This window comes from Kogia breviceps, chromosome 16 (genome assembly GCF_026419965.1).
Source record: "Kogia breviceps isolate mKogBre1 chromosome 16, mKogBre1 haplotype 1, whole genome shotgun sequence".
In the NCBI taxonomy this organism is placed as follows: Eukaryota; Metazoa; Chordata; class Mammalia; order Artiodactyla; family Physeteridae; genus Kogia; species Kogia breviceps.
The window spans coordinates 9,531,794-9,544,376 of record NC_081325.1 but is presented as its reverse complement, the minus strand read 5'-3'; the positions used below and the strand labels follow the sequence as shown (position 1 = coordinate 9,544,376).

The 12,583-nt window shown below is 43.4% G+C and overlaps 1 protein-coding gene across 1 annotated transcript in view; it reads right to left on the bottom strand.

The window, feature by feature from the left end:
- The window catches only part of FRY (FRY microtubule binding protein), a 426,981-nt gene extending 425,111 nt beyond the window's left edge, over nucleotides 1-1,870 (bottom strand). The window contains exon 1 of the mRNA XM_067016675.1: nucleotides 1,666-1,870. The gene's annotated coding sequence lies outside the window, so the exon portion shown is untranslated. The remainder of the gene's footprint in view (nucleotides 1-1,665) is intronic.
- Nucleotides 1,871-12,583: the final 10,713 nt, after the last annotated feature.

Below are 12,583 nucleotides of genomic sequence, written 5' to 3'. Positions count from 1 at the left end.
GGCACCTGTGAGAATTAAAGTTATATATAAAATACTTGGTACTATATCTGGCACATAGTATGTGCTCGATGTACTGTGTCACCATTGACCAAGGAGGTTTCCTTCCCTTTAACATGTAAATGTTCTCAGAGAAGTGACGGGACCTGGTGTGGGGATAAATCATATGGACCAGAGCAAGGGGTTGATGTCCTTGGCTAAGGGTGTCTCCAGGGTACAAAAGTTGGCATGATCAAGTTGTCTTATGGTATGAATATTTTTGATAAGAAATAAAGTTCCTTGGGCTTCCCTGGTGGTGCAATGGTTAAGAATCCGCCTGCCAATGCAGGGGACACGGGTTTGAGCCCTGGTCTGGGAAGATCCCACATGCCGCGGAGCAACTAAGCCCGTGTGTCACAACTACTGAGCCTGCGTGCCACAACTACTGAGCCCGCGTTCCACAACTACTGAAGCCTGACCGCCTAGAGCCTGTGCTCCACAACAAGAGGAACCACCGCAGTAAGAAGCGCGTGCACAGCAACGAACAGTAGCCCCCGCTCGCCGCAACTAGAGAAAGCCCGCGCTGAGCAACGAAGACCCAACGCAGCCAAAAATATAAATAAATAAAATAATTTATATATAAAAAAAGAAAGTACCTGTGAGAATCCACACATGTGATCAGAAAGGTATCAGACTGATTCAAATTAAACAGAATTCAACATACACTTGTTGAGATCTGCTCATTTCAAGTCCATAGGACATCCACATGACTACCTCTACTCTGAGCTACTTTATGACAGATGTGTTCCTACAATCATGTGTGAAACGCAACACTAACTTTCTTTCTCTGCATTCAAGGAAGTTTTGTAAAGCAAATCATCCCCACCTAATCCATCTTTTTCTGAAGGTGGAAACTTTCTCCCATCTTCAAGTGGGTAGGTGGGTTCTGTATTCTTTCTTCACACCTCTCACCCTAAGGGCTGGGCCCCAACTTCTACTCTCTTTCACGTACTCCACCCCAGCACTCTGGGAAAACATGTAGCATTAAGAAAAATTCAAGATTTGACAGAAGAATCATCGGCACCTTGGACACATTGTTTAGGGACCTTTAATTAGAAGGTAAGGGAGACAACTAGCTGCGGCAAAAGCCACAGTACGGGGGCTCTGAGTGCCCTGTCTCCGGAAAGTCCCCTCCCCCAGGGGGATTCCCGCAGAGGAATGTCCTCAGGGAAGAGCCTGCGTCAGGAATGCTGCTCGGGCCAGAAAGTGGCCTGCGTTCCTGCATGCCCACATTCAGGTCACGGGCGTCCCCGGCCAGGGTGACCTGTCTCCCTCTAATGGGGCCCGCCTCAGGGACCCCCGAGTCCGGCTCCTCTCGTCTCAGCATCAAACTTTCTCCTGGAACAAAACCTCTTTCAAACCACATGGGAGCCGGAGGATGGAGGATGGCAAAGCCACCAGCTGCTGCCCGGAGACAGCCCTCCTCCCCCAGCCCGCTTCCCTCAGCCGCCACCCTCTTCCTCGCAGGGAAAGCGGCCCAGACAGCGCAGCCCCGCCCAGCCCCGCCCAGCCCGCGCCCCAGCCCGCGCCCCAGCCCACCGCCCGCCCGCCCGCGGCAGCCCAGGGCTTTGCAAAGCCACTTCCCCGCGCTGCGACGCCCGGGGCGACGGAGCGAGCCCAGCCGAGTACCTTTAGGAAGAGGTCAGGACACCGGCGCCCAAGGAGACCCGCAGCATCGCCCGGATGTCGCCGCCGCCGCGGGAGGCTACCCCGCTGTGCCAAGAGCCGGAGCGGGCTGGGACCCGCCTGCGCCGCTGCTGCCGCCTGCGCCGCTCGAGCTCCCTGCGCCGCGCTGCGCTCGCTGCGCCCCGACTCAGCTGCCCGGCGACCGCCACTGTCAAGCGGAGCCCCGCCCCCTGCGCGCCGGGCGAGCCGCGGCCCCCGGGACGCGCCGCCGCCCGGATTGGCTGCAGAGTCGCTGGCTCCGCCCCCATCGCCGCGCCCCTCCCGCGCGGGGGGCGCGCGCGCGCGCGGCGACACGCTCTTTCCAGGGCCGCCGCGGAGGGTGGGGTCCCGGGCTGGGCGAGACTTCCTGCGTGTAGCGCGCGAAGACTCTGCTGCTGGGCTCTGCAGTTTGTCCTTGGCCCGCGCAGAAATAGACGACCAAGAAGGACAGGAAAATAGAAAACATTTTCTCTAGGGCCCTTCGGGGGAAGGCAGGGGCTGCGGCAATTCTGGTGTGAGGTCTTAATTATATAAAGCCATTTATTTATTAGGAAGCCCAGAAAAGGCTACCTAGGGTGGAGTCTCGGAATTATAGACAGAGGGTTTTTTGGTTTTGATTTTGCTTTTTTTTTTTAACCTGAAGGTGCCCTCACACACCGTCCAAACTTCATCATTTTATGTGGAGACTAAGTCCAGTTCAACAACTTATACAAGGTCACAGAGCAAGGAGATTGATTTTGTACTTCTGTATTAAATCGAAGCTGCTTCAGCTTTTATTTCTCAGTCATGCGGAGATGCGTTCTAATAACTGAGCTATGTACACAGTGTAACAAGAAATTAAGAATCCATAGAGACTGAAAGTAGATTAGTGGTTGCTAGGGGGCGGGGAAGGGGGGATGGGGAGTGACTGCTAATAGGTTGGGGTTTCTTTGGGGGTGATGAGACTGTTCCTCAATTTGTTAGTGGTGATGGATGCACAATTCTGAATATACTAAAAACCACTGCATTGTACACTTTAAGTGAAATTGTGGCACAGGTTTTCCCTGCTACCCAAAGTAGAGTGTTCCTATGAAGCCTTTCATAAGCCGAAACGGTGTAAAGCACAGAAGCAATTACCTTGGGGCACATCTTGCTAACGCATACACAAAATAAATGAAGATTAAGCACAGATGCTCACAGACACAGTTCAAAACTATGGCAGATTGATGCTGCGATGCTGAGTGTAGTTCCCGGAGGAGGACCTTGGCAGGGCCACTCTCCTTGCTGCCTCCATAAGAGCTTGTTGCAAATCAAATGACAAACACTATGTTTGCTTTTTGCCTTTTACATAGAAGCAAAAACCCTCTTTGGATTTCCTTCAGTTAGCGAAAATGGTTACTAATGTAGGTTTGTCGTAAAAGCCAAGTGGTATATGGCAAACTTTTGAAAAAACTGAGGATACCTGTATGTGAATTACATCTCACTAAAGCTGTTATAAAACCATATTGAGAGTTATAGTGCTTTAGGGAGACACACATAAGCACATAGTTGGAGTATGTCACAATTCTGTTCTTTGTGGGCAGAAATGGTTTATATGCATGCACCCATCCACTCATTCAATAAACCATGTATCTTTATCAGGTACTCTGACAGGGGTACAAAGATTGATAATACATGATCTCTGTCTTCAAAGAGTTGCCAGACTGTTAAGGGGACAGTTGTTATAATACAATAAGGTGTTACTCCAAGGAGGTAAGACAGTGCCAGGTTTAGGGTACTAGACCTAAGGCAGGACCTTGGCACAGGTGTGGAGGGGCTGATGTTGTATTGTCTTTTAGCAATGTCTGATGTGGCCCTGTGTGGGAGGTGTGGCAGGAAGTGAAGCTGGACAGTTACTCACAGGACAAACTATCGCCGTGGATTAGAGCTCAGTTCAAGAGGGGCAGCCTAATCAGGAAGTGAAAATTTGAATTCCTCTGGGTCTTTCTTATCCCTCCTGTAGTGTGTGATTTTGGTGGTCTTAATCTAAGCCCAGTTTCGTCATCTCTGAGGGGCATAGTAGCTGGCCTTTGTTTTCTACCTTTTTAGTACACGAAGGGCTTTCTTGCATTCTCTCCTGAAAGTGGAGAGGTGAGGGGATGCACTTAAGGCCGTATGGTTTCTAACTGATGGAGCTGAGACAGAACTCATTTCCTGGCACTGAGAGAGCTTTTTTTTAAAAAAAATTTTATGTATTTATTTATTTTTGGCTGCGTTGGGTCCTCACTGCTGCGCGTGGTCTTTCTTTAGTTGCGGCGAGCAGGGGCTACTCTTCGTTGCGGTGCGCGGGCTTCTCATTCCGGTGGCTTCTCTTGTTGCAGAGCACGGACTCTAGGCGTGCGGGCTTCAGTAGTTGTCGCGCGTGGGCTCAGTAGCTGTGGCTCGCGGGCTCTAGAACGCAGGCTCAGTAGCTGTGGCGCCCGGGCTTAATTGCTCCATGGCATGTGGGGGCTTCCCGGACCAGGGCTCGAACTCGTGTCCCCCGCATCGGCAGGCGGATTCTTAACCACTGCGCCACCAGGGAAGCCCCCAACAGCATTTTTCTTTTCCTCCACTTTTTCTCTCAACTCTCGTGGGATCATGAACACCTCTGGAAGCGGGTACTGTGCTTTGTTAATTTCCTTATTTCCCCTCCCCCCACCTGCATCCCCCATCTATCCTTACCCTGTCCACTTCCTCACCCCCTTCCCCATCCCCATCCAGGTACTGAGAATGCCTGGGACCCAATAGGCCCTCAATGAATGTCTGTTAAATGTTCAGTATCATTTACCATCAAAAAGGGTATCATCTTTTTGTTGTTGTTACTAATTGTTTATAGTGCTGACATACATTATGAAGTTTGGAAATTAATTGGCCCATATAGTGTGTACACTCTGGAGTTTGGGGACATAGTTGTAAGAACATTAGAGAATCACATCCCACACTTTAATAAGCTGTGAGTTGAACCCTAAATCTAAATGCCTGAAATGTAAAAGTTAGTCTCAATCTACGGAAGCACAATTTTAACAGTAAATAAGCTAAGTACTTGACAACAGAATAATTTTAATACTTATTATAAATTTTTTTTTTCACTCTGAGGAGATAGTTTCCTAGTAGTTTTAAAGATCTTCGAAATCTTTTCTAAACCTTCCTGGCTTCTTTTCTTTTTCTTTTTCAGGTCATCCTTTTAGTCTCATTTTTATCCTTCACAAGATTGTAATATCTAATTAACACCGCAGCATTACAATTCTCTTTTCCATAAATTTCTGTGCAAAAATCTAGGGAATCCAGAAGAATGGGGGAGTGCTGATCTCCCTGGGGTCCTTAGGCAGGGGAGAACCAATGAGAATGCTGGAGCTATGCCTCTTGCAGGAGTAGATGTTGTCCCTCCCCGAGGAGTTATGATGTACTGGAAGAAATGAGATCATGAAAATAAACAAGCTACTTTGTGAATGTTATCAAATATCATCAGCCCCAGCCAGATCGATCCCTAAATCTTCTTTACTGATCAAAGTAAAAGCAGATGAACATGACAGTTTTCCTAATGTATTTAGAAAAGAAAATGATTTGTGCGAAAGGACCAACTCAAGTGGACCGCCCATAACAGCGTGTGGGAAACAGTCCTCGGGAAGAGGAAAGTGGTGTCATTGGAGGGGTTCAGCCGCTGTCAGCTGTCCACTGCCCCCAGCCATGGCTCCACAGTCTTCTCAAGCAGGCTTCCTCCTTTCCAGGTCACTTGGCAGAGAGCTATTGGGACAGTGATCGGCTACTGCCCCTTGGGATATTTATGGGACGTGCTTCTATAGATGAAAAGACAATCAAAGGTAGAGAGGAGGAACCAGAACTTTCCCCTGCGGAGCCATCTGCCAGATCCGGGTGTTTCCAGCCAGCTAGCCTGCGGTCCCTTGCCGTTCTAGGAGCATCAACGTACCTTATGACGAAATTTCAGGAAAGGAAGGATACCAGCAGACAGTGACTGCAAACATTGGTAGCCCCATGAAAAAGAACAATTTTGTAAGTAGTGTAAATGTGAAAACTGTGAAGTTTTGTTTTTTTTTTTTTTAATCAAAACGAATGCTAAAATTGTATACTCTAAAAAGTTAACTAGGGACCCATTCCCTAGCTGAGAAAAGAACACATCATCCTGTCTGGATGATCAGGGGAAAAGACATCATGTTGGAGATGGATTTTGAGCTGACAATAGTGAGGAACGGTAGTCTGAGAATGAGGGGGGCGGGAAAAGCAGGAGTAAACAGCACCTGGAAAGTCCCGGGGTGTGAATATGTATATGGTTTCAGAAAAGCAAGCTGACTTGATGTGGATGAAGTGTGGAGGGGATGCATGTTTCTGTTCATCTACACTGATTATACGTTCTCTGCCTTTGCATATTACAGGTCCCCCACCTCCACTTCCAGAAAAATAGCTTTGTATTGAAGAGGGAAAAGAAACAGGCTTGAAGTAACTTGGCTGTTTCCTAGAGAATGAGAAAATAAAAATGTTCATATTATGTGAAAGTAGAGTCAAGCATGATATGCAATTATTCAGAGTAAACCACTCAAAAGGCTCTTCAGTACAATAAAGAATAGTTATCCCAAAGGAAGCTACTGTTTTGACATTTAACTGGGAAGACATCCAAAAATTTAGACTAGGGTCATAGCCCTTGCCTTTCTTTTGGAAGACTTCATAGTGCTTATTCAGAGAAGCTGATGTTTGCAGTTCTAGTTACCTTCAAACGATAATAAAATAAAACAAAACCCAACAGGTGCATGTGTTTAAAGGAGACTGACACTGAAATCATTTCTAGCTTTTAAATAATTGACTTGAAGCATTTTTTTGATGTAGCTAAACTTCTCTCAAAAATGAACTCAAATTATTCTTTTTTATTTCTTAACTCTCTCTTTTTGATTACTTTTAAAAACTACGACTGCCAGGTTGTCTTGACCCCTTAACATGATAACAATTACTTTACTTCTTTCGAAGGATGTCATTCTAGTTATGAAATGAAACTAGAGGAGCTCCAACATTGGTGGTGGGTGGACTAGATGCAGGGCTGTCCCAGGACTGGTTTGGAGTCGGGCAGATTTGAATGATCTAAGCTAGTTTTGCAGATTCGGTTCTCATTTCCAGCTAGCACTTCAGTGCTTTTATCGGGTTAAAAGACACGTGACTACTGGAAGAACCATGTATATGTTATATTCTATACAAGCAGCAACTGCAATGTTTTCAGCTTTAGGTTGGTTCCTGAGGCCTTGGGCCCTGCACCCACAGCCCTCAACATGATTCAAAATTCAGATGCATGCTTGTGGACTAGGAAGCCTGGAGAAGTGAAAATCAGGGCCGTTCCACCTCTACCCGTGTGCGGAGTGTGAAAAGCTCCGATAGCATTCGTCTCCCTTAACAATTTATTGAAGTGAAATCAGGTTAAACTAAACTCACAGCCACCTTGGAAGACAGAAGGGTAAATTTGCAGCGTGAGGGATGTGCATGGACAAGGGGAGGGAGATTCCCACCTGAGCTGGGATGTGGAGGTTGAAAGATTGTGCATACGTGCATCCAGGTTTTTCTCAGCACCATCTGCAGAATTGTTCAGGCTCTCTCTTGCACACAGCCCATTCTCTGCCATCCCGTGGGCCAGGTATGGTTTGGTGGTGGCATCATGGGGTTTGCCTACAGATAATCAAACCTTATGAATTTCTTGTGAAATATGTACGTATTTCATTAATTTTTCCCCCAAGACTATATGTTTCTAACAGATGTATTTCTATAATTATCTTTTCAAACCAGTACCCACCACGGTCTGAAGTAAGAGGCTCTAAGTATTCTTTAGTTACAGATTCCAATTTGAGTTCACTAATCACTGCTGACTAAAACCACAATGAATTGCAAATGTGTAATTTTCAGGCATGTGCTGAAAATTTACCCAAATTATAGACTTTGAAGTGGCAAAGATTCAACAAAATATATAATTTTGATGAATTTAGAAATGTTGAACAATTATTATAAATAAAAATGAAATTCTTAATACCTCTCTTTGCTCAGAAAAAGAATCATTTTTAAATTCAACTAGAAAATAAAGATGAACTGTAATGAGTGTTGAATCAACTGTAACCTGATTTGTTATGAACCAGATTCATGTAGTATCAATTAGTTTGATTATAGTCTATTTATATATCAGAGCATGAATTTAAAAATCTTGAAGTAATATGTAATTACAGAGTAAATTCTTTTTCCATAAAAATGTGTCTTAATTTCCCTAAAATTAACCATGGAAAGAAAAATTGCAAACCTCATCTAAAGCGAAATATATTTATATCTATTTGCTCTTTCAATATTCAAAAATTCCTAGGGACTTTAAAACGCTAACAAAAATATTATATTTGTTGTAACTGTTGTTGCTTTATTATTTAGTGACTGCTCTTAATTGATGGAATCCCTACAATACTGTTGTTACTTGTTTCTCCAAACATACCTTAGGAAAATGAATTAAGCATTATATAATCAGTGGATAATAACATTGAACTCACAAATAATATAACTGCTCTTTTCCCTATATTTTAAAAGAAATATTAAGATAAAAGAAACTTATAGTTAATTTTTACTTTATTCATTTCTTTGTCAGTGGTTGTGGTAGCTCCATATGACTAAGACACAGACTTTTAGCTGTAGAAAATCTATGTCTAAGCTGGTCAAGTTTAATATTCTTTCATCATTTAGTTCATCCCCCAAGTTGGTTAAATATAAGTCTTGGCCCTGCACAATCAAATCCTACAGACAGTACTGAAAATGTTGTTTTCATTTTTACAGAGTATGCCTTTGATTTTTCTAGCAAATGAGATGTGCATGCCTCTAGGATGAATAATGCCCAAGTATGCATTTAAAATACTTTTAGATATTGATTTTTAAATCGTATTTCAGAAACCATTAGAGTTGTACCTACAAACACAAGCTCAGACATCTCTATAGTATTCAGTAACAGCTGTTGGGTCAGAGAAATAATGTACTTCATTTTAAAAACAACTTAATGCCGGATGTATATGCCCATTATAAATTTGGATTTAAGATATTTGATTAATAGAAATATCAAAGGAAATAGTCCTACTTTACATTGTAAGAAATTAAACATCTTTTCTGGGTCAGTTATTAGGAGAGAAAGACCAAGTCAACAATCTGGTTTATTTTGTAGTATCCATTAGGTACACTGACACAGTTGAATTTTTCTCTCAAAGTTTCTTTTTTAAAAATGTTGTTCCTTAATTGGAAAAAAATTACTCAGATACTAAGGGAAAAAAATTACTGAAAATCATACAATTTGATGGTATAAATTAATAGCACTAATTGTGCAACAAAATATTATGCTAACCAAAATAAACAGTTATGTAATTGCCTTGAAACATAACTGAATAAACTCTTCAATCCCCCACCAAAATCATACAATTTGTTCTCCACCTTATAAAAACTAAATCTTTAGTCAAGACTATGAAAAAATAAATTATTTCTTTCTTGCAGCTGATGATTATTAATTTTGACAATCTGATATTAAGCAAAAGTGAGGAGCACTCTGATCTTGCAAAGACTTAAGTTTGTTTTTCTAAGTCTTGCATTTTAATGTGGGTTTCTTTATACAGTGACAACTCAATGAACAAATCCTTCAGGAATAAAGTTTCATTATAACAAAATTCTCCAAAGTTGACAGAATTGACCTACAAAAAAACATAGGGAGTAAGCTCCTTGACACTGGTCTCAGCAATGATGATTTTTAGATTTGACACCAAAAGCAAAAAAAAAAAAAACAAGTGGGACTACATCAAACTAAAAAGCATCTACACAGCAAAAGAAACCATCAACAAAATGAAAGAAAATACAACCTACAGAATGGAAGAAAATATTTGCAACTCATACATCTACTAAGGGGTTAATATATAAAATATATAAAGAACTCACACAACTCAGTAGCAAAAAATCAAACAATTCAATTTAAAAATGGGCAGAGGCACTGAATACACATTTTTCCAAAGAAGACATATAAATGATCAATAGGTACATGGAAAGGTACTCACATCCTTAATCATCAGGGAAATGCAAATCAAAACTACAATGAGATATCACCTCACCCCTGTTAGAATGGCTATTATTAAAAAGACAAGAGATAACAAGTGTTGGTGAGGATGTGGAGAAAAGGGAGCCCTTGTGCACTGTTGGTGGGACTGGAAATTGGTTTAGCCTCTAAGGAAAGCAGTTTGGAGGTTCCTCAAAAAACTAAAAATAGAATTACCATATGATCCAGCAATCCCACTTCTGGATATATATCCAGAGTAAATGAAAACAGAGTATCAGAGAGATAGCTGCACTTTCATGTTCATAGCAGCATTATTCACAATAGCCAAGATAATGCAAACAACGTTAAGTGTCCATCAACAGATGAATGGATAAAGAAGGTATAGTATAAGTACAGATGATCCCCAACTTATGATGGTTTGACTTATGATTTTTTGACTTTATGATGGTGCAAAAGTGATATGGATTCTGTAGAAACTATACTTTGAATTTTTTTTTTTTTTGGCTGTGTTGGGTCTTTGTTGCTGCTCTAGGGCTTTCTCTAGTTGCGGCGAGCAGGGGCTGCTCTTCATTGCGGTGCGCGGGCTTCTCATTGCGGTGGCTTCTCTTGTTGCGGAGCACGGGCTCTAGGCGCGTGGGCTTCAGTAGTTGTGGCGCAGGCTCAATAGTTTTGGCTCACAGGCTCTAGAGCGCAGGCTCAGTAGCTGTGGCTCATGGGCTTAGTTGCTCCACGGCACGTGGGATCTTCCCGGACCCGGGGTCAAACCCGTGTCCCCTGCATTGGCAGGCGGATTCTTAACCACTGTGCCACCAGGGAAGTCCCTGTCGTTTGAATTTTGAATTTAGATCTTTTCCTGGGCTAGTGATAGGTGGTACGATACTCTCTTGTGTGATTCTGGGCAGCGACAGTGAGCCGCAGCTCCCAGTCAACCAGAGGCTCACGAGGGTGAGCAGCTGATACACCTACAACCATTCCGTACCCATAACAAGCTTTCTGTTTTTCACTTTCAATACAGAATCCAATACATGGCATGAGATATTCAACACTTTGTTATATTGTCGCCTATTCTATAAAATAGGCTTTGTGTTAGATGATTTTGCCCAGCTGTAGGCTAATGTTGTGTTCTGAGCATGTAGAAGGTACGCTGGGCCAAGCTATGCGGTTCCGTGGGTCAGGGGTATTAAATACATTTTCAATTTATGATATTTTCAACATACGATGAGTTTATGGGGCATAACCCTATCGTAAGTCGAGGAAGATCTGTATATACAATCAAATATTATTCAGACACAACAAAGAAGGAAATGGCGCCATTTGTGACAACATATGGATGAACCTGGAGGGCATTATGCTGCGTGAAATAAGCCAAACAGAGAAAGACAAATGCCGTATGGTAACACTTATATGGGGGCTCTGAAATAAACATAAAATAATAAAATAAATAAATAATAAAATAAAATAAACAAAAATAAATAATAAAAATAAACAAACACTCAAATAAATAAATAAATAAATTTATTTTTAAAATGTCAAACTCATAGAAACAAAGAGTAGAAAAGTGGTTGCCTTGGGGTGGGGAGGGTGGGGAAAACAGAGGCTGCTAAAAGGCCACAAACAAACAAAAAGATAAGTGAAACTGACCAGCTTTAAATCTTATACCTGTACATGAATCATGTGAAGCACAGCTACCCTAATATGTTAAGAGGAAAAAATATCTCTTTCAACTGCATACATGTGTTAGGATGGCAGACACAAAAATCATTCCGGAATATGTGGAAGTTGCTGAAATCTGTCTCCCCCGTCCCTATCCCCCATTTTTCCACTCCATTCATTTCACCGAATGAGTGAATGACTGGTTTTCAGGCATTTTGGACAGTCAGGACTTCGGGGCAACATTAGTGATGTGGGCCTTATATTTGCCAATTCATGAGAACAAAAGGGAAGGTCCGCCACGTTGGTGTTCACTCTTCAGGAGACAGGCAGCGGGCTCGTGTCAGCAGGAGGCATTTGCTGGGCTCGCCATCCCTCTGCGGGGCTTCACTGCTTACCGTGCAGCTTCTCCGCCTGTCCCCCGTCATCTCCTCCCTAGAGCCCTCTTTGCTTGGTTTCCGCTTTCCCCGCCTCGTCTACATGGCAGCCGTGCTTCTCACGGGAAACTGTTTAACGATCAACCTCCCCAAACCCCCTTGGCAATATCACTCTTCACACAGCTTCTCCCTCAGGAAACGCAGAGTGATTCTGTTGCATATGCTGGGGGCGTTTTAAAGCTTCACGATTTTGAAAAACATGTAGGTTAACATACCGCGAGCGTGTTTGGGTACCTGCTACTTACCCTGTGGGTGGCACTCCGTACGTTAATACACAATAGTCCTCAGGCATGAGGCTCCGCTCCTCTAATTGTCTCATTTTGGCACGTTTATGCTTCAGAACTGCCAGATCAGAGGAGGTCATCACTGACAGACAGTTCCGTCCTCTCTGTTCCAAAGCCAAGGTCTACTACCAGACTGAAGGGAAATCAAGGGAATCAAAAAGGCTTTTGGCAAGATGGTATCGACGTTCCCAGAACTTTGAAGGAAGGAAACTAGCAGGTAGAGGGCCTCTACACCAAGAGATTAGGGCTGGGAGGAACCTCGTCAGATTGGGGTGAAAGTGGTTATTCCAGATGCAGTTCTCTCCGCTCCCCCCGGCCAGCCGGAGCCTGGACCTCCTCAGCTGTCAAGTCTGAGATGTCCACCATTGGAATCTGCAATGGGGAAAATGGTTCCCATGGACCACTTTCTTTAGGAAGTTATTATTAACATGTGTTTGCTATATGTTATCTGGGAGCAG